At 43.9% G+C, this 18,411-nt stretch overlaps 1 protein-coding gene across 7 annotated transcripts in view; it reads left to right on the top strand.

Moving 5' to 3' along the window:
- Rere (arginine-glutamic acid dipeptide repeats) overlaps positions 1–18,411 on the top strand; it is a 381,226-nt gene that overhangs the window by 86,217 nt on the left and 276,598 nt on the right. Inside the window, exon 1 of one of the 7 annotated variants that reach the window (XM_063235442.1) lies at positions 130–196. The exons of the other annotated variants lie outside the window; for them this stretch is intronic. The gene's annotated coding sequence lies outside the window, so the exon portion shown is untranslated. Of the gene's footprint in view, positions 1–129; positions 197–18,411 lie in introns of those variants that run through there. 7 annotated transcript variants of the gene reach the window in all.

Raw genomic sequence — 18,411 nt, 5'->3', positions numbered from 1 at the left:
CACTAATACTCATGGAATATCTGCCTATTTATTGTAACACATATGTTCATGGTTTTCTATTAAGTTTTTCTGAGGATGTAAATATCACCACCCTAACTTGACTATTTGTATTTCTTTCTTTGCCTACAGAAACCATGGGAGTAAATTCTTAAATGTTGACTGTATGAAAATTAATACCATAAATGAATGGACACAGGTAATTAGGTAGATTATTTCTAAAAACCATATTCTTATAGGCCTGGCTTTAATTTGTATTTAAGACTTGTGAGCTAAGGCTTAGGCGATAGTTACCTACCCTCAACAGAAATGGGTGTAAATCATTCAGTAGTGCTAAAAGCCAAAGTAGTAGTTTATGTTTAATATGCTAATTCTGATTTCACATGCATTTTCGGATATTATTTCATTTTAAAAAGAAATGGTACTAGATGTGGTGATACACACCTGTAATCCTAGCACTGGGGAAGCGGAGGCAGGAAGATCACCCAGCCTGGATTACATAGTGAGTTCAAAACTAGCCTGAACCACGTAGTGAAATTAGAATACTGTGTAGCTGTATGTTGGGCTGGGTCATTTGTAGTCAGGGATAAAGTGAGAGAAATAAGTTGCTGTATAGCATGGGTAGTAGAATTTCATTTTTATGAAATAGAAACCAAACAAATGAGCCTTCAGACAAATGAGTATGTGTGTTCTTAGGTGTGTATGCATGTGCGTATACAAATGTTCTAGAAGAAAACCGGAAGAGGTGTCAGCCCGTTCACTGGAATTGTTTAGATTTTATGTGGGTGCATACTTCGTATCACTCTAAAACAAATCTTGCTAGGAGTTTAGCTCAGGAGCACAGGTGCCTGCTTGACAAGCTCAAGGTCATGAGTTCGATTATTGCTACAAAAAATCTTAAAGAACTTCACAAAGAAACATTTGCAACTCTTCTTTTGAAGACACTAAGGAGATTTTGAGGACTAAAGAGATTTCATTGTGCTTCTGGTGAGTGGGAAAGCAGGCAGGTAGTTTGTGGGACCCCTGGGTCTGTGGGCTTCTGACACGCTGCCCATGGCATGCGTACAAGCATGGCTGACTGCTACTTCCGGAACCCATGGTCAAGATGGTCCTTGATTTGGATAATCTGCCCACAGTGGATAGTCAGGTGAATGCCAGCACTCAGGCTGGATACCCTGGATAGCACTGTCGGAAAGAATGCTGATTGTTTCAACTTGACAGTTAAAATTTTGGCAGCCTCACCGATTATTATTAGGTGAATGTTGTTGTCACAGTGAAACACAATCTTTTTCCCTTCCCATAGGACAAACCTATGGTCATCTTGGGACACCCAGCTGATCTGAGTCAGCATGGTGCCGGGTGCGGAGGCCCACCTGGGGACTGCTGCCAACAGCTTAAAAAGAGAACCAGAGGAGGGGAGACGGCGGGCTGTTGATGGAGAAGCTTGTCGTGCTGCCTTCCTGATGGGAACCCAGAGCTGTTCCTATTGTTAGAGGTGCTGGGGTCCTCGCTGCCACTGAGGATGGCAGTGGTCCTCTTAGAGAGCTCTGGTCCTCACCTTGAGCATCGCTTCCTGGCTCCAGAGCAGATCCTTCAGCCTCTGGCACAGCTCCTTCATCCCACTGGTGCTGACTTTGGGGCTTCCACGGCTGACCTTTGGGACTTCCTAGCGCAGATCCTTGATACAGACTTGCCTGAGACATTGTCTTGGGCCCTAAGCCTTGTGCAGGGCATTACCATGGACTCTAGGTCTTCAGCTGGACTTAAACAGGACAGTACTGCGGAATCCAGGCCCTGGGCTGGATTCTGTAAGTCTCTAGGACATGGACAGATCTCCTGCACTCTCATGCATTTGACTTTTGGGTGAATATTGTAAAATAATCCTTTGACTTCTGTGTCCTGTATTATTTTTTTCCCTTACAAATCCCTTTGATGGTCTTCTCTGGTGGCTCAAAGCACCACCTTAGAAGACAAGGGGTCAGGAATCACCTGGGCCCTGCTCTGCTGGTGCCAAGGCCAGACTTCATGCTTCCCGTGTGGGCTGTTCCTGGGCATAGCTTTAATGTTAGTTTAACTAGACTTTGGATTTAATTATAACCGTTAGGGTAAAGTCAGATGTCAACTCACTTGGCTGCATGCTGAGGCCTGTGGAGTGTGGAGTGCTTTGCTCCTGACTGTCTCCTCTTTGCCTCTGCTGTCTCCTCTCATTATCTGTTAATGGCACTCAACTTGACAGGGTTGTGTGATAAATGCAGGGCGACAGGAAACCAGGACCTGGACTTCGTTTGGAATGGAGCTGAGGACAAAAGGAAGCAGTGCCAGACTGGGCTGGTGAGGGATGCTGTCAGGGACCGAGCAGTGACGCGTGCAGTGCCCAAGGCAGCAAGATACAGCATTTGGAGATGGGGTGGGATGTATCTAACAGATTGTCTCCTTTTTCACAGCATAAAACACCTTTTGTTCAGTTTTCATGTGCTCATGTGCAGAACACCTGGGAAATTGTAGCTCTTGCATTAATTGTCATTTTTCCTCCCTCAGTTTACAAACTCAGTGTTTACTCTGAGGAGTGGGCAGGGGGGTTTGGATGGTTTGGCTCCACTGTCTGGGAGTCTCGGAGCAAAAGAGCTCTTATGCAAGCTTCCACAGTAGGGAGGTAGAGGCTTTTCATTTAGAGAGGAAACAAATGAAAGTAATGCTTAGTGGAAAAGAAGAGTGAGTTTAATTCTGTGCTGTTCGTAGCAGAATTAGGTGGTTCTGCATTTTGAGAAGCTGTGAAGACAAAACTAGCCTAGTAGGAGTGCTGTCAAAGGTGAATATTGTGCTTATGTTGATGTGTGTGTACAGAGTTCAGGTGGCTGTCCACTTTACCTGCTGTGGTTTCCTGAAAGCCTAGTAAGTAGAGAACATTTTGCTTAAATAAATTAGTGATGGTTCCTGTAACTTACTGAGTCTTTTTAAAAAAGCAATAGCTTGCAAATAAGAATTTGGTTAGAGTCTGAATTTCTATGAGTAACAATTATTTGCATCTCATAAAGTGGGGATAAAAATTTCTTTCTTGGGGCTGGAGATTTAGCTCAGCAGCATAAGCACCTGCCTTGCAAGCAGGCAGTCGTGAGTTCCATCCCCGGTACCGATAAAAAGGAAAAAGACCAAAAAAAAAAAAAAAATCTTGTGGTTTCTTGAGGCACAGGGTCCTACTATATAAGTGCAGGCTGACCTTGAACTTGTTTATATGTAGTTCATGCCTGGTAAAAATCTCTTTTTAATAGACTTTTAAAAGATTAATAGGAGATATATGCATTCACATAGGTGCTGTTTAATTGCTTTTTTTGTTTTTAAAGACAGGGTCTTGCTATGGTAGCCTAGGCTGGCCTTTAACTCACTGTGTAGCCAAGATTATTCTCAAACTCAAGGCCGTTGTCCTGCCTCAGCCTCCTAATTCCTGGGATAATGGGTATGCGCCAGTGTGCCTGGCCAAGCTAGGCTTCTTTGTGCCAAGAAATGGATGGAGAGTAATACAAAGAGCGAATCGGGCTCATTTTGCTCGAGTCCTCATTTCACAGGTGTGTGTGCCTGGCAACTGGTATTTGCTGAGAAGTGAACACAATCTTCCCTAAAGGCACTTGGCATCTGGAAAAGACTGGACATCAGTCAGAAAACCACACCAGTGAATTACAGACTGAGATAAATGCTCTCAAGGAGAGGAAGGAATAGCTTTATGAAGACTTCAAACGAACTTGACCTAGAAAGGGCCTGAGGGGACCCTTCTTTGAAAAAGTGACATTTGACATAGAGATCTGAGGGAGGAGAGCACTTTAAAATGTGTGTGTGCGCGCGCATGCGTGTTGTGAGGTGACAGGGAGTGTATTCCTTGGGTAGTGGGAGGAAGCCTGCAGGGGAGCCGGATGGCTGGAGAATGAAAGGACCCATGAAGCCCACAGGTGGGGCCTGGGCTGTGGATAAACTAGCAGGAATGTAATATGAGACCAAAAGAACTTGTCATAAAACGCTACTTAAAAGTCTGTGAGTGGCTGAGTATAGTGTGAATGCAGAGTACAGCAGTTTGGTTATTCTTACCAGCCCTTTCCAACCCAGTGTAAATCACTCCTTTCAAATGGTTAGTGGGAGAAGCGTGAAAACCAAAAGGAACAGAGTTCACTTGCGAGCACGTGTGTTCGAGCTGTTTGAGGTATTAGATCAGTTATCTCTTACATATATGGAGTGCCTTAAAGCTGCTTGGTGAAGAAGTGGGTTTTCAAGCCTCAGTACAGTTCCGTTAGGTTCAGGGGAGCTTATAGTAGAGCTAGAGCCCTGTAGACCACCTCCAGTTTGTCGTGGTCACAGCCTCCTTCCTGGGAGGCAGAAGCCATGCTTCCTCGGTTCTTGCCATGGTTGCATGTGCAGTGTTTGATATTTCAGTCTCCTGTAGACTAACTTGGTTTTTCTTTGTTGCAGAGAGGGCCATGGTGCATGTCAGTCTGGAAACTTGTGCCAGCAAAGCAGAACCCTGGAAGTCCTCCTTTCTGTTTTGTTTTGTTTATTTGAAACAGGGTCTCACTTTGTAGTTCAGACTGGCCTTCAGCTTGCCCTGTAACCTAGACTGGCCATGAACTCTTGGTGGGCCTCCTGCTTGTCTTCCAAGTGCTAGGTTACTTGTGTGTGTGTGTGTGTGTGTGTGTGCCACCACCACCCTCATCACCTTCTCTACCTACTAGTAAAAGGGTAACCAGTAATTCAGCGGCTTGGGGGGAATTTGGAAGGTCTGATAACATTTGGGAAGCTATTTGAGAGTTCCACGAAACTTGCCTGGAAGGTGAAAGGTGTAATAGCCAAGACACCAAATAGATCATCTACATTTTCAGCTTGCAGTTTTCTAATTTGGGCTAATACTAAAAGAGATTAATGTGGGGCCTGGGGATTTAGCTCAGCGGCGTAAGCACCTGCCTTGCAAGCAGGCGGTCGTGAGTTCGATCCCTGGTACCGGAAAAAATGAAAAAGACAAAAAAAAAAAAAAAAAAAAAAGAGAGATTAATGCTGTGAATTTGTATTCTGTAGGAACCCTTTTAAAAAGTCCTATAGAGTTGTCTGTTTAAGATGACAGAACAATCTTGGTATTACCACTAGGGAATATGTGGCATAAATGTAGTTTGTTTGACTTTAATAAAATTTAGCAGGTTGATGTATTTGTACCAGACTTCATTGGGGGTGGGGAAAACTAATTTGGAATTAACAGTTGGTAATTCTTTTTAGATGCACATACAAATTGAATTAATGAGGGAGCCTGGAACCTAGTAGTTGGTAAGTTGTATATTTATTTTAAAGCCACATGGTAAGGACCCTGCATTTATTTTGCTTGCTTATTAGATGAATTTCAATGAAGCCCATTTTAAGCTGTGTCTTGTGTAGCAGATGTGTCTAGTTATTTTCTTGTGGAAAAACATTTTGAGAGAATTTTGAATAAATGAGCTGGAGATTGTTAAACTGTAAGGAAAACTGCCGTCAGAGACGTTTGACTCTCACCAGTGTGATCTTTCCTGTGTGTCTTGGGAACAAATGCGTGGCTTATTGGTGGCTGTTGGTTGTTGCATCTGCGTTTGTTAGATGCAGAGGTGGTGGGCAGAAGCCGCCAGAGTGTGTGAACTGCTGATCACTCAGGGATGCGCTGCCTCTTTAATGTCTTGCTTGCAGATGCATTTTCTAGCTGACCATGCTATTAAGAGCTGCCATCAATCATGCAGCCTCCCAGTTCCGCTGTCTGGAAGGGAAGGAGGCTGGGGGCACGGAGGCTGGTCAAGCAAGGAAGGAGATAAAATTGCAGCCGGCAGAGAGAGGGAGGGACAGAGGCAGGAAGAAAGAGAACACGTACACGAGTACTGTGGCGGCCAGGGTGCGTGCGTCCAGCCCGGGTTTTGCCGGCCGCCGTTGCAAGGCGGCTGCTCTTTCTCTCCCTGTGTCTGGGTCACAGGCATGTGGCGGTGTTGGCTCGGCTGCACGGGCCCAAACAGCGTGAGCTGAGTGCAGCGGCCACAGGCTGCAAGCCCGGGCCGGAGCAGCCTTGGACCCAGTCTGGTCACCCGCCAGCCACCGCCACCGCCCGGCTCCGCCCGGCCTCTGGAGTGACCTGTCTGCTGCCTTCCTCCTCCGAGGCCGAGGCCGCCCAGGCCTCCTTTTGTTTGCCAAGTGTTTTCCTTGCCCAGAGCCCCGCCCCTGCCCACAGTCCCTGCCCCTGGGAGTTGCGGGTTGCAGCGCCTGAGGAGAAGGTGGACCCCGCCGGTGGCTCCGTTCCTGTTGCCTGGACCACAGGCAAGTGGCCAGTGGCCTTGTGCTGCAGGGGGGACGCAGATCTTGAGCCAGGAAGTTGGAAAAGTGTGGGTACAGGGGCGTTCTGAGTCAGGTGTTCTGAGTGTTCCTGCTGAGGCTGGAAAGATGAACCCCAGTGTGAGAGAGGATGGTGGCTTTCCAGGAACAGGGAATTTGTGGTGTCCCATTGCATTTTCGTTGGCATTCCTTGTTTTTAGTTGCCCCAGACTTTGGAAATTTCAGTTAAACTGAATGCAAAAATCTTTAAATATATGGGCCAGTAAAGCACTGCAGTGAAGTGTGTGTCATGTGTGACCTCTCTGTATCTTCTGTGTCACTGTTTTCATTGTTGTGAAAGGGAGGCCTGTGACGATTAGCTGTGTACAGTGGAGAAGAAGTAGCTGTTTTGCAACTTCTTTGCTTGCTGTGAAGTAAATTGAAGTTAAAAATAAAATAAATTTGACTTTGTCAGGCTAGTTAAGTCCCAAATATAATTTGCTTTCTGGACCGAAATAGTGTAGTTAGGGGAGAAGCTAAAATACAGGATGGTTTTGAAGATTGCGTCAAGTTTCAGTTGTTAAATTGTGTTTGGCTGTGAGCTGGTGGCTTCCGCCACCTTCCTCTTGTTTACTCAGATCTGTTCTCTGAAGCCGAGGCAGACCTGCTTGACCACTTCTGCTTGCTGAGAAAAACTCCTGAAATGGGTTATTTGTCTAACTGGTCTGTAGCTTCCCTGGGGCACAGGCCCCTGCGCAGGCTGTTGGGGCATTGTTTGGTTGGAGGCCACCTCCCAGCAATGTGGGAAATCTAAAAAGTGGTATGTGAAGTGACCCCGGGTCCACAGAGAGAGACATTTTTCCTTTGAGGTTGCAGGCCCGACTGCTTTCAGATTGAGGCATTTGAGTAGACAAAGTCCTTAAGGTTATGTGCAGAGGTGCGGTGCTGAGTTACTGCTCTCTTCCTTTCCCTCTCTCCTCTTGGTCACTCCAAATTTAAAAAGTAGACTTGAAACCTTACCCATGGAAAGGGTATCCTGTGTAGGCATTTGCTTTGTGGACAGTTATTTCCAGAAGCATAGCCAATTGCACCGTAGTTCGAAGCTGTATAGATTTGGGTTTTGCGTATTTACATTGCCTAGTAAAAGAGCACCAGGCAGAGTTTTTAGATGCCCAACAGCAATATCAAACAGGGTGTGGGCGCTAGTTTGGAAGTTGTATTGTGATTTTGTACTCTGTAACTTAGCAGTGCTTCAGCTATTTTATAAAGATCCCTGGACCAGTGAAAGGTGGTTTTCAGTCCAGAGTCCTGGAGTGCTTAGTGTACTCTGGCAGGCCTGGCGGTTGGCAGGCTGCACTTGAGACGTTATGTGATCTTGTTGTGTGACAGAATTGACTAAGATTACACTTTCTCCCCCTGTGGCAGTTGGAAGTGATGCATCCACTAGAATTGTTCAATAACCCACATTCATTCACTCAAAGGCTTCCAGAAAAAGGCCTTTTAGATTTTTGTCTTATTTTGTGGCTTTGAGTTTATGAATTGAGGCAAGAGTTGATGTAATGTAGTGGTACCACTTCCTTTGTGTGTGTTTGTAGCCTGTAGGACATGTTCTAGTCTACACGGTTGTGATTGTTTCTGAAATGTCTGAATGTAAGCATGTGCATGTGTGTCTGTAGGCATTCAGATACCTCAGCTGTGTGCTAATTTATCTTTTTACTTTGTAGGCTAGGAATGGGTGGTTATAAGGGCGATCGTTGTCAGCATGTCACTAAGGTTCAGCGGATTGCCTGTGTGCTCTGCAGACGAGACTTTCATTTTAATTAGTGCAACTGTGTACAGCTGTTAGGCCAGAATACATTGGCAGCTTCTGCAGGGTGGTTTTATCTTACACTGGAGGTTTGGCTGGATTTGGCTGGCTGTATTCTTAATCCCTCTCCCATTGCCACTATGCTTGCTTTTATGCAAGTGATAGTATAAGACAAGCTTTTGTTTACTCATATAATAGTTTACTTGTGAATTAATTTTTGGTTTGGAGAGGTTGAGGAACCATGTAACTTATTAATAGGTATTATGTTTAGCATGCATTTCTAGGGTCTCAGGGTTTTGCTTGCTATTGTGTTGTTCAAGAAGCAATGCAATCATCTGTTTTATAATAGGAAGGCAGTATTTTGTTTAAAAGGAGTGAAGGGTCAGGGATATAGCTCAGTGGCACAGCACCTGCCTGGCAAGTGCTAGGTCTGAGTTCAATTCGTGCTTCAAAAAAAAAAAAAAAAAAAGATGGGTGAAAAGTCCTTTGTTCCCTAGTCTAGGATAGTATGAAGGTAACGTGGACAGACTTTCTTCTCTTTTACTTTTTATGCTGTATGGAAGGGAGTGAGAAAGACATTTACTGATAGTTTAACTGTGGAGTTGCATAATCAATAGAAGGGTTTAAAAATGTCAATTCAGGAGCACGTGTCGTGTCCAGCTTTAAATTTTAAAATGTTATTGGCTCCAAGTTATTAGAAAATATTTACCTCTTAATTTAGTAGCTTTGACTCTGAATCTGGGCCTCTGAGTAAGGTGTTGCAGGTTACAAAGTGGATTGTGACATGAATGACCCCCCCTTTTCCAGTGGACAAAGCTCTGTGCTGTCTGCTGTCTCTTGGGGTGATAAGACTGTCTCGAGCTGTTGTCACTATCATGGGTGTCTTAAGATCATGCAGTACATTTTTAAAAAGGAGAAAAAGTAAGGAAAATCAAAACTGATTGACAACTATATATATATATATATATAGTTGTATACCCCAGTCTTTCGCTTTTACCTCCCTATGATCCAAACCTACAATGAGTAAGTAATTCATGCAACAGCAGAATATTAAGGAAATCGTCCATTACCCTCTCATCCAGCAATTAGCACTGCTAATGTTGGGTATGTTTTTCTCATCTCTTCCCTCAGTCTCTGCTGACTAGATGTGGGGTATTTTACTGGGATCATGCTGTATGAACAGTGTTTTCCATACAGCTTTGATGGTATTTTTACATGATTTTTTGTTCAGTGCAGAGGATGGAACCCAGGACCTGGCCCACACTAGACAAGAACTCTACCACTACATTGTAATATCATAATGATTTTAAAGGCTGCATAAACATTCCCTTGCATAGATGGGTCACAAGTCAAACATTCCCTTTCTCCTACGGGTCCTTAAACTGACCTATCACTATCTTTAATATTTCTGTTCCATGTTGGGTTTCTTTTCTTTTCCAGGAAAAGTCTTCTCCTTCTTCTCTATTTAGCATAGGAGCCAAAAGCTGTTAACAATGGATAATACATCCTTTTAAGCCAGGCACTTGAAAGGTTGAACAGGAGGATCACTGCTAGTTCAAGAGCAGCCTGAACTACACAGGGAGATCCTATCTCAGAAAACAACCCTTCCTCTCCCAAAAAGATCCTTCCAGTAGTAAGAAAAATTAACTTTTATCATGGAAAAATGAGTAATGTTTTAGTTGTCTGTATTTGTAAAACTCACTGGCATGCCCACAAGTTACCTTTGGAAGTTTCACGAACCACTGTCCTATCTTACTCTGTTCTCTTCTGTTGTGTTGTAAGTGTTGTGAGGACTAGGGCTTTGTCCTTGTATTGCCAGCACCAAGTAACAGAACCTAGGACATCATTAGCACTCACTGTTTTCACTAAGTCTTTACTGTCAAGTGCCAGGCACTGGCCTAAGCACTTCTGACTGCTGAGCTCCGAACGTGACGTGACACTACAATGTTCACGGATTCAAACTTAGTCACCGACGCAACAATCATTTGGAGAGGTGGGTTTCCCCAAGGCAGGGCTGCTGCACCAGTGGGCCCTCTTGGCCTCTCACATGTGCTCCAGTGCTCTCAGCCCCAGTTCAGGGTGACATAGCAGCAAGGCCCTTATCACATCCCGCGCTGTCAGACTGCCCACGCTCTAAACCTCAAGCTTCGAGATCGCCTAGTGTTATCACGTACCTGGGGTGCAGCACTCTGCAACAGAAGCAGGGAACAGACACAAACCCTCCAGACCAATCCAACACTTTCCCATATTAAAGAAATACTCACAGAGCATAAGTGACATTGCAGGTCTGACGCAATTGACACAAACTGGGAAGAACCTCATCCACAACACCTGACCAGCATGTTTCACTGAATAAATAGAGCACTTACCTCCCAAGCTCTTAACACCCTGGCCTTGATACCAGCATCACCCTGAAACACTATCGTACTAAATTTAACCTTGTTTTTCCTGCTCATTAGTTGTCCATGTTTTGGTTTGGCCATACAACTATGCAAGCAGGTCACAGGACAAATTTCAGAGGAGCAGTGAAGACCTCGGTCATCACTGACATTTCAATGGAAGCGAAAGACACAGCCTCAACAACAAAAAAGGACTGACAAGTGAACTTCTCAAGTAACCTGGACTGCATGTAAAACACTTTTAATTCCCTCTACATTCCCTCTAATTCAGCAGTTTGGGGGTGGGTACCAGGAATCAAACCCGGGACCTTGCACTTGGCAGGCAGGTGCTGGCCGGCCCTCACCACTGTGTCTAGGGCCTAGCTAAACCCTCCACCAGCCATTACAGCAGGTATCTTCTAGGCAGGTCCTGCTGAAATTATCACGTTTCTGGAGAATGCTGTACTCCACGCCCTCCTTCCAGGTTGTTTTAAGAAAGGTCTGTTTCTTTAATGAGTTAAAAGAAGAATTTTCCGAGTCAGCCTCACTTCCCGCCCACCACCCTAGTTCCCAGTTGCACCCCACAACTAAAAAGACACCACACAGGCTTTATATATAACTATATATAAAGTCCTGGGTTCCATCCTCTGCACTGAACAAAAAATCATGTAAAAATACCATCAAAGCTGTATGGAAAACACTGTTCATACAGCATGATCCCAGTAAAATACCCCACATCTAGTCAGCAGAGACTGAGGGAAGAGATGAGAAAAACATACCCAACATTAGCAGTGCTAATTGCTGGATGAGAGGGTAATGGACGATTTCCTTAATATTCTGCTGTTGCATGAATTACTTACTCATTGTAGGTTTGGATCATAGGGAGGTAAAAGCGAAAGACTGGGGTTTACAGCGTGGTGTTTGAATGATTTGATTGCTGCTTAATAACCAGTGAGTGCTAAGGTAGGATTTGAGGCCCAATCGTGACACTCTGTGCTAGGTTCTGATCAGGGTGGTCTCCTTCTGGAGGTGTCTTCTGACTGGGCATGTTTGCTGTGCTGTGGGGGCTGAGGGCGAAGGTTTGCAAGTTTGAACTCGGCTCGGACAACCAACTTACTGAGTAAGATTCCGGCTGAGAACAGAACCACAGCTCAGTGTGAAGGCCCCAAGTCCAACCCTTGGCGCACCCTCTCCCCAGAGTGTCTTCTGTGAAGGAGGCTCCCTTGCGGCCTCGGAGATCTTCCCTCCATGGGCCCGAGTGAGTGGTTTGCTCAGTGGTTTTCAGGTTTCATGGCTTTGGAGTTATACTAAAAAGGTATAATTTTTAATTGTCTAGGAAAGAAGGGGAGGAGGTTGGTTATTTCAAATCAGGAACTTTAGCCCCCAGACTTTTTTCGTTTTCCCATTAAACTAATGTTCTAAGAATATATTTAACTTGTGGTAGTAATTTCTGATTAAGGAACCAAAACGTTAAACAGGTACATAACATCCACATGTAATGACATTACAAATTCTAAATACATTTTTTATTATGGCAGTTTTATCTTTATTTGTGCTGTGGGTCTGTAAAGAAGACATGTCATCTTTATTGACACTTTTATGAGTATTTTGATTATGTGGGGAGTTTTGTTGTTAGTATATGTACTACTAAAAAGAGCACCTGTGGATATAGCTCATATATCTTTGCTTTCTTATTTATAAAATTGTCTGTGGGAGCAAGGCATGGCAACCGAGTCTGGGGAGCTGAGGGGAGGAGTGAAAGTGTGAGCCCAGCTGCAGCTGGGTAGCAAAGACCCATTCTCAAAGTTAGAGTTGGGAGGACTGTGGCGGAGCTCAGTGTGCAAGCCCTGGGCTCAATCTCCTTTACCTGCCCTCCTCAGCAAAACCAAAGCAAGCTAACCAAATACCTGTAGGACAGGGGCCTAGGGTTATACTGTCTGGGTCTTAGTGTTGTGTTGTTGAAAGTTCTCTTGAGGCTGGGAATTCAGCTCAGTGGCGTAAGTGCCTGCCTGGCAAGTGTGAGGTCATGAGTTTGATCCCCAGTACAAAAGGGAAAAAAAAAAAGTTCTATTTGATAAAATAATTAAGCAGATCAGGTTTCATTGAAGATACTTGAGGTTAGAGGAAAATCAGGTAATATGTACTTTTAATTTAAGTTTAAAAAAACTATCCTCAAAATGAAGAGGGACCATTCTTTAGGAATTCCTCCTCTCTAGCTGCTCCTCACATCATAAAGCTGAGGAGGACCCGTGAGTGTTGGGTGGGAGGAAGCCCGGAGTAAGGCGTGACAGCATGAGTAATAAATACCATAGATGCTGGCGGGCGGGCAGAGGCTGCGGGTGACCGCAGTGCCTGGCCAGTGTGCCATGAAGTCAGGAGCCGTGGCCTCTGTGGGAGGGTTTTATAATGGCTCACGTGACAGCTGGGTTCAGCTGGTTTGAGCCATAGGATGCAGCAGTGGATGTAGGTCGTGTTAGGAAGCAGGAGACATTTTAATTTTACAGTATCAATGAAAGTAATGTGTGAAAAATTGTAAGACTACGATGGGTGAGTCCTGTGTAAGAGGTATTTAAACAGAGTTTTTATGTCATTAGCATTTGAAATAACTGTTCAGTTCTGTTTCTCACTTCCCGTTTTTCACAGCGTGTGTGAGTTCTTTTACTTGTGATCTTTACACCGGGTCAGTTTGTATACAGTGACTGTTGGGTTTCAAAGGAATAAAACTGCATATGCTATGCATTTGAAAAATGCTTAGGCCAAAAACCTCCAGATTGTATGTGCTGGATTTAAAGTTGTGTTTACCACGGGCCCACCAGATTATCTACTGATAATTTTAAAATAGCTGATTAGAAGCAGTAGTGTATCATCAGATCTGTATTGTCTTGTTCTTCAGCATCATTAGTGACTTGTGTGCTTTTTATAGGTGAAATTATGTCTTTTGGTATAGTCTTCAGAATTTCGCTAATTTGTGCACTGCACAAACAATGGAAGCAATTATGTGGGGTCTCTTTATGTGGGGTCTCTTTATGTGGGTCTCTCCGAAGTGAGATTGGAAAACTTGTATTGATTTATTATTTGAAAGTGTTTTACTCACTAATGTGTGTCATTTTAAACATTTAAACATGTTTCTTGTGGCTGATACAAGTTTATATGTAGCTGGTATAAGATTGGTTAACACTTTTGTAACTGTGTTTTTGGTTATTACCAACCAGCAAGGACAAAAGGCTTTAATATTCAAATCTGTTCTTCGTAATAAATGCTGTTTTTCTATTAAAAAGTTTTTTTGAAAGGACTAAAAATCCTCATTTTTATTGCTACACATATTGCTTAAGATAAACAGTTTTCATAAGTTAACATAAAAGATAGGAAAACAGTTTGAAATGTTACCCAGGAATTTGTTTTCAGTTTTGTGGGTGTATACATGTGTGCATGGTTTGGGAAGGAGCTGGACCTAGAATATTCAGGAATTTTACTTGGTAGAAAGTATTTATTACTTAACTGAGTTTACATAGAAAAACCTGTATCTAGATGGAACCTTTTAAACAATATTTCTTTTGATTTTTCTGTGTTGAGTTCTTACTGTTTGTTGGGGGGAAGATAATAATTATTCAGAAGAGTTCCTGCCTTAGTGTTCATTTTTGTCTGCCCATCTGTCACTGTCTTCTCTTTCATAGGCTATGCTTTTTCCACAGAGAGTAATTCTCACTCTGAGTAGGCGCAGGGAAATGCAGTGTTCAGTTTCTTAGGATGTTAGGTGTTCATGGCAGGAGTGGTGGTAGTATGCTGTGGGTAGGAGTAGAATTGATTCCTGAGTGGAAAGCAACAAAAAGAGTTGGAAAATGATATCATTAAATGGTCTGTTTTTTTTTTTTTTTTAATAAGGAAATTGATTTTCTTTGATTTCTCCAATGGTTTACTATTAGAGAAATGTTTTTTCATTGGACAAGTACTGCTTTATTTGTATGTGATTCTTTAAAACATTCAAAATGATGCATTACGATGGACTTTATTTTGGGGGTGCTTCTGCCCTTGTCGAAACAGTGAGTAGAAAGGATAGTTGTTCTGTGCTCCCCCATCCCCAGGCCCCCATTAGCGGTGCCTTGCTGTGGTGTCAAGCTTTGTCACTGTTGATGAAGCATGTCGGGACAGGCTGTAGTCTGTGTTAAGGTTCACTCTGTTTATACATCCCGTGGGCCTTGACAGGTGTTTGGCGACAGACGCCCACTACCGTGCTGTACAGTGTCTTAGGCCTGCTCTGTGCTCCTCCTGTTTATCTCCCTGTCTCTCCCCCCAAGCCATAGGCAGCCATTGATGTTTTTAATGTCTCCATAGGTAGGTTCTCTGGATGTCACATAATTGGACTCAGGGCTATGTCACCTTTAGTGTGTTAAAGGTTACCTCACGTATCCCATTCTTCTTTCTCCCTGTGGAATTGGGCTTCCTTGAGCCCAGGTCCTCACGCATACTGGGCCAGTGCTATCCATTGAGGAACACTGCCAGTCTCTCCCTGCCTCCTTCTCTCTTAAAACTTTTAAGACAGCACCGCAGTGTTGTTGCCGAGGCAGGCCTTGAACCCGAGACTCTTGACTCAGCCTCCCGAGGAGCCGAGTTACAGGCCTGTCCTGTGCCATGAAGCTCACTCTTTCATGTGTCTTTGTGGATAGAGCTCACTGTTTGTGGTTGCTGATAACTCGGGGTGGATGCTCTATAGGTTAGGTACCTGCTACCTTACTGAAGAACATCTGGGTTGCGTCCACATGTGTTCATTATGAATAGCGTTGCTTAAAACGTTATGTGCAGGTTTTTGTGTGGAGATCAAGCTTTTAGCTCTTCTGGGTAAATATGAAGGGTGTGATTGTTCTGTCATGTGTTTGTTTTCTGAGAAACTGCCGTGCCGTCTTCCAAAGTGTCTGTACCCTTTTGCATCTCCACTCACAGTGAGAGTCCCTCTTGCTCCACATGCTTTCTAGCATCTGGGGTTGTGGATTTGAGTCTCTATTGGTTATTTAAATTTTTTTATGACTACTTATTTCTCTTGTCAGATGTATTACAATTTTGACTTTTCTATATTATTTATCTTACAGAAAAGGAGAGCCGTACATTTCATGCGTTACGTGTACCACGTTCTCGCTGCAGAGAGAGTGAGAGCCAGAAGTGTGCATATATAGCTGTAAATTTAAAAGGAGCCATACAGGTGCCTCCTTGCAGCCCCAGTGTTTTGAGATAGGGTTTCACTGTAAATTGTGTAGGCTGGCCTTGACTCTGTGATTCTCTTGCCTCAGCCTCTCAGTTGCTAGGATTATGGGTGATGCCACCATTTCTGGTTTTGATTAGGTATTTGTAATGAGTATAATTCTGTTGGAGTGGTGTTAGTTATGGTTCATGTAACATTTGCTATTCCATGTAAGTAATTTGTTAGTAATTCCATGTAAATGTAGTTTTTCTTTGTTTTCCTGTATTCATTTTCAAAAAATTCATAGTATAAAAGAAAAAGATACTGTACTTTTTTTTTTAAGCATTGAAGCTTTAGAAATAGACCCATTCTACTAAGGTCTTTTTGCTAGATATACATAGATAGAAAAAGACTTACTTTCTTTTTTGAGAACCATTACTTTGATCAAGGGATTCATAAATGAGATCTTAACTGTCAAGTTTACAGTGTATCTAATTGTAACAGCAGCAGCTGTCCTGTAGGTGTGAGAGGACGATAAGAACCATTTCCTGACTGGGAATGTAGAATGTTTTAACTTTTGCCTACCCAGCACTAGTTATTCATCGGAATTTAACTGAGACTGTGCTTTATTAGTTCCCAAAGCTGTAGTTATGGAGATGGTTGGGATGGGCTCTCCTGACGGTTATGCAGCTCATTAATTCCTGTCAGGGATTCTTAGCTTTATTTCTGTCAGGGATTCCTTTGAGTATTGTTGTAAGCCATGATCTTTCCCCCAGAACAAGTGTGTAACTGGTGGGCACACAGGCACAGTACCCAGTTGCGCTTGGCTTATGGAACTCCTACAGCCCCTCTGTGGCCCTGTTGTTAAGAACCACCATTCAAGTGAGTCTGGGTCTCTGTTTCAGTCAGGAGCGTGGCGCTGCGGCGCTGACGTTGGGCAGGTTGGACTGGGGCAGGTTGGATTGTGTTGCTGTGCGGCTGCTGGCTGCTGTAGTCTGGGGAGACAGGTTTGTGCGCCATACTGGGCTGCTCTCCTAAGGCTCTGCAGGGGGAACTTGGCCCAGCCCTTGGTGCGGGAAGAAACCTGCCTCCTGAGCAGGTGGTGGTTTTAACTTGAGGGTATAGAATCTCGCAACTGATCACATTTCCTTTGCTCCTTTCAACTATTGCCTTGTAAAACTTTGGCCTCATCCAACACAAAGTATAAAGTGATTTTATGTACATTTTATGTACCACTTCATTCATGGTTTCATCTTCACTTTATATTTTTCTGTGTCCCAAGGAAAAGAAAAGTGTAGCGTGGGTAGAGGAGAGGCTTCGCAGCCTGTGTGACCCTCGGAAACCTGGGTGGGCTCAGGCACCTCCTGGAGGGCACACTTGCCGCCTGCAGCTGCTGCGGGCTACAGTAGGAGCTCTGGGAATGGGATGCTCTGGCAGCTGTGGCCGGCCGGAACAGGAGAATGGCCAGTAGTCCCTCAGCCGTTGCCTTTGCCCTTACACTCCTATTTAAGTTTCATTTTCTGTCATATAACACAGAAAGCTGCTGTGAGCCCTTTTAAAATTAAGCCAATCTCCCCCTCTCTCATTATGAACACAGATATGAAAGTTGAGTTTCTGTCTAAAGGCAGTCAGTAAAGAGATTGTGTAGAGATTCTATGGACTGAATTGTGCTCCCCTAAAATGTGTTTGTTAAAACTGTACCCCAGTGTGGTGGTACATTATAGAAGGCATGGCCCAGATGATGGGATTAATATTAAGGAGAGGAAGGGAGGCCAAAGCTCCCGTCTGCTGTGTGAGGGGTCACAGCCAGAGAGTGATCTTCTGTAAGCCTTGGTCTTTGCCTTCTGGTTGTAGCTGTGGCATTCTGTTACAGCATCTGCAGTGAGTGAGAAGCGGCGGGTAGCTTATTGCAGAGAATGAGCCTTTTGGAAGCGAAACAGATCACATTTCGTTTTGCGGAAGGCTTTGTACCTACTGGGTAGTTTCCCTGGGCTGGGTTTCCAGCGCGCAACTGCCAGGAGGCAGAGTGGTGCTGGCTTTTCAGTGAAAAGATGAGGGCTAAATGTACCGAAGTGTATTCAGTTGCTCACGGTCAGTTTCCATTTTGGAGGTGCCTGAAGCTCTCGTAGATGTTTTTGACTTCCGTATCATTATTCTGTATGTGAACACCTTCATGTTGTCAGTCTTCAGATCCTTTGTTTAGAAGAACTTAACCTTAATTTTTGTTCTTTGTAATCATTGTATTTTCAAGGTGGAAAATTTGTTCACTTCTTACATTCCAACTTGGAAATGTAAATCTCAGGGAAGAAGTAGTTGAATTATCTTTCCTATCTCAGGGCAAGAATTAAAATGTAATTTTTTGGACTGCTGATCAGATATGAAGTGTTAAATTTCTTCAAAGTACAGTAATTCTAACAAATGTGATACTGTCTGATTTGGTATCCAAGACATTTTTGTCCTTTTGTTTTGGTCGAGATACTGGTTTGCTGTTTGGTCTCCCTGATGAGTATCTGTGGTAGGACATGGGATTTACTTGTAGCTATATACTGACTGAGTGGAAAAGATAGGAAAAGAGTTTAATGGGGGGCACAGAGGGAGTCACCACAGAGAAGGCAGTGGCAGTTCTCTGCAGACAAAGGGCAGGTTCTGCCTGATGCAGGCTTTGATGAAGGTAGGCCCTAGGGACTGATGTGAGCTGATTTATTTTGTGAGAGTGCAGGGGATTGGATAAACCTTTACATTCCTGAGCTTTGGGAGAC

This window comes from Cavia porcellus, unplaced genomic scaffold, assembly GCF_034190915.1.
Source record: "Cavia porcellus strain 051 isolate PalLab524CR breed Dunkin Hartley unplaced genomic scaffold, mCavPor4.1 scaffold_25, whole genome shotgun sequence".
Lineage (NCBI taxonomy): Eukaryota > Metazoa > Chordata > Mammalia > Rodentia > Caviidae > Cavia > Cavia porcellus.
Note: the sequence above shows the minus strand (reverse complement) of the source record. Positions and strands in the feature narration are given on the sequence as shown.